This window comes from Carlito syrichta, unplaced genomic scaffold (genome assembly GCF_000164805.1).
Source record: "Carlito syrichta isolate Samal-C Ts95f unplaced genomic scaffold, Tarsius_syrichta-2.0.1 Scaffold312054, whole genome shotgun sequence".
Classification (NCBI taxonomy): Eukaryota; Metazoa; Chordata; class Mammalia; order Primates; family Tarsiidae; genus Carlito; species Carlito syrichta.
Genome location: NW_007256150.1, coordinates 1,331 through 5,265, shown reverse-complemented (window position 1 = coordinate 5,265; position 3,935 = coordinate 1,331). Strand labels below are relative to the sequence as shown.

Genomic DNA, 3,935 nt, shown 5'->3' with positions numbered 1-3,935 from the left:
CATTCACAGCCTAAGAATCATAAGTTGACACAGAGTGCAGATGGCAGGAACAGAGTCAGGTGTATTCTGATTTGAGCTTCATCAGTAAAGCTGGGTTCCTAGTTACAAGAGTGTCTATCTTCTTTTTCCACTTTCTATAAAGTAGAAAAAATTCCTCCTTGGATAACTTACAAAGCAACCTGGATAGCCAATAAAAGAATGAATGAGAATATCAGTTTATCTACTAGGTAAAACACCATGCAATCATCAAAAACAATATTTATTTTAATTTTAACTGTGATCATATGTTACTTTCTAAAATTTTGTGGTGTAACAAAATGGAAGAGATACCGATTTAATTAAGAAGTAAAACATAAAACTGTTTACTATAATTACAACTATAAAACAAAAAACATAGACAAAAACTAACATGTACCTTTACAAAACGGAGGAAATAAGCTCAAATGCTCATAGTAATTGCTCACCTCTACAGCTCTAGCTCCTAGCACAGTTAAGTATCCAATAAATACTTGTTCTTGAAATTTAAGCATCAGAATTAGGAATTAATTAATCCATTTTCCAAATTTGCTGTAATATTCTATAACTTTCTAATTTTAAAAAATGACGTATATAAAAATAAGACTGATTCCACAATCCAAAAACAATTAACAGAGGAAAACAGAGGGAAAGGGAAGTTAATGTTGATAGAAAGACATCAAATGTCAAATCAACAATAAGTTATGGTTACAAACCAAAAAATCATGCCATTTGAACTGATGGAATTTGAAGTTACAAAAAAAAATATTTTTCAATGTGGAATGACAGGGCTTATCTATAACATGTCAACGTTTTCGACGACTCTGAAATTTGTAAATAGCTGGGGAGTTTACTGTTCCTTTCTTCACCTTCACCTTCTGAGTTTTATCCTACAAAAGATAAAAAGATGATCAATAAACAGTAGGAGAGGGTTTTTTAAATTAAAAGATTAATAAACTATCTATTAGAAAACCCCATTTCAGCCCTTCTCAGAGTTCAGAAGAGACACATTCCTACTGTCCTAGGCATCCACTGTATGCAAGGAATTAACTTCTCCCCTAGGTACTAGGTACTAGCTGTGTACAGTCTAGGGCAAATTGAGAAGAAAGGTGCTCACATAGTTTTTTTATTTAAAATTATAATTTTAATTCTCTCACGGAACCCCAGTTGAGAAAGGCTGACCTAAATGATCTGCAAAGCTAAAATCTGACATTTAAAGGAATGATAATAATATGAAAGAGGCATCTTATATTCCTTAGCTCTGCTATTTAACTAGACAATGTTGTCTATTTTTAAACACCAGTGAGTGACATGCACTGTTTTGTTAACCTGTTTAAATGTTACGGGAGCTGCTCATAAGCTATAAAGTTCATATGCTACTCGATCCTACCCTTTGCTATTCCAAAGCACTGACTAATAAACCCCTTATTACCTTCTTAATCAAGGGACATTTCAACACTGTCAGGGTAACAGACACTGGCTCAAAATACTGCCCCTGAGGAGCAGACATTTTCACCGGGGTTGATTTACACACAGCTGAAATCCAGTCTAAGTTAAGACCTTTACAAGAAAGAAAGAAAGAAAAAAAAAAGAAGCCTAAGGTTCTCTCCTCACCAGAAGATCTTTGCGTGTTTGAATTTTCTGTGCAATAACGAACAATTTCTTCTCTCGCTCAATCCTCTGTGTCAGGCAGTTATATTGCTTTTGCCTTTCTTTAGCTATTTGCTGCAGAAGAAACACATATATTTTCAATAAAACAATTAACAGGACAAAAATGAATAAGAAACTAATTCTTTTTTTAAGTTGGAGTCTCACTCTATCGCCCAGACTGGAGTGCAGTGACACGCTCCCGGCCACTGCAGCCTCGACCTACTGGGCTCCAGCAATTCTTCTGCCTCAGCCTTCCAAGTAGCCGGAACTACCGGTGCGCGCTACCACACCTGGCTAATTTTTTTTTGATTTATTGTAGAGAAGAGGTCTCGCCAAGTTGCCGGGGTGAGTCTCGAACCCAAGGACTCAAGCAATCCAGAAACTAATTCTTAATCCACTTAAGCCCAAATGCGTAAATGGTTTCATCAACTCCTGCATTTTTCCAGAATCAACATAATATGATTACTACAAAGTTGCCCCTTTTAGGAACATCACATTCTGGAGCTGAAAGGAACCCTGCAGACTATCTTATCAGAAACTGACATCTATGAATGCAGATGAGGCCCAGAGAAGAAAACCAGCTGGCCCAAGGACACATGGCTCACCTGGAGCAAAGCCAGGACTGTCCCCATGTTTCACAGATCCCAGGAATCCTCCCACTACAACACTAACCTCTTTCAGTCTCTGTGTGAGTGCCTGGGACATGTGAGATGATGGCAGGAAGGAAGCAGCATTGGAAACCCTACACAAAGTGAAGGAAGTGCAGGAGAAGGCTTCTTTGGCAGTGAGCTGGTAACTGAGACTCTTAGAACTCACAAAACAGAGGATTTTTTTCAGCAGAAACAGACCTAAGCATTTTCACTGCTTATGACTCCTCAAAAACCAGTGGGGCCCTTAAACCTTGGGGAGTCATAAACCTCTGAGAAACTGATTAAAGCTTTGCATTCTTTCTTGAGATTAATGTATACACATTTGTACCAATTTGTGTAAGCACTCTGGGAGGCTGAGGCGGGAAGATCACTTGAATCCAGGAGTTCGAGACCAGCCTGGGCAATATAACAACACCTCATTATCTATTAAAATAAATAAATAACCAAAAACCCCTACAAATTTGTGCAAGCATTACACCTATTTGCACATAATTTCAGCGTGGGGAGGGGGTGTTCACAGACCTCCCAAAGCCCATTCATGGATTGTCTACCCCAAGGTACAGACTAAATTCCCTTGCAATCCATCCACCAGTAGTCTCTTAATAAAATTAATTTTGCTTGAAACAAAATCCAAAGAAATAATACTACTAGACAAAAATGGCAGAATCCAAACCTTCTTAACTTTTCAAAAGCTATGTTAGAGTGAACTCTTCTACATAAGAGTTTGGAATACTAATCTCTCACAGTATCTGAGACAGGAGTTTGGAATACTAATCTCTTTAGGGACTACCACAATACTTAAGAAGTGTCAGTGACACAGCTAATTGAAAATACAACTGATTGACCAACAGGGGTTATCACAAGAACACGTAAGCTGCTGCCACAGCTAGAAGTGTTACCTATATAGAGGAGAATATTACTGGGCCTCAGACTTCAACAATTCACTGATTTTAGCACAGTCTTACATCAGTGGTTTCAGACAGCTTTTGTTTTCACTTTAGTGCACAGACTGTCAAATTTATGGGATTACCCAATATAGTCAAACTAATTAGGGGTATTTATATTACTAAAGCAAGTTTAGCTGCCTCTGAGCTAGAGAAAACTGCTGTGAAATTAAACATTGGAAGCAAAACTGATGCGGTGTAAATGATTCAAATCAAAACAGAACAGCTGTCTGCCTGAAACACATTGACAGCGTTTTTTTTTTTTTTCCAATGAATCAGTCAGAAGTGAGAGTTCAACTCCAGAGGCTTTGAGGAAAAGCATGTCTTCTGCACAACCCAGTTACAGTGATGAAAATCACCATAAGGAAAAGTCAGTACAAAATTCTGGTTACAGGTACATGATATGAGAGAACTTTTGATATGTGTATTCACTGCTAAAGGTTCAATATCAAAGTATAATAAATCCTTTAATCTTCAGTATCCCCTCCTTCCTCTGCATTTTAAAAACGTTGGCATCTGTCCCAAGCATTAAAAGCACAAAGCACAGGGTCAAAACGGATTTAAACCCAGATCCTGAGGCCAGAACCACTGTACCACACATCCTCCAATCTTAGAAACCAAGGAACCCAGCTGAGTGCAGTGGCTCACACTTGTAATCTCAGCACTTTGGGAGGCC

At 38.1% G+C, this 3,935-nt stretch overlaps 1 long non-coding RNA gene across 1 annotated transcript; it reads right to left on the bottom strand.

Moving 5' to 3' along the window:
• Positions 1–241: 241 nt before the first annotated feature.
• LOC110596663 lies at positions 242–1,746 on the bottom strand. The gene is made up of 2 exons (XR_002482618.1): positions 1,630–1,746; positions 242–905 (listed from the first exon to the last, which is right to left on the bottom strand). It is a non-coding gene; the product is annotated as an uncharacterized LOC110596663 (long non-coding RNA).
• Positions 1,747–3,935: the final 2,189 nt, after the last annotated feature.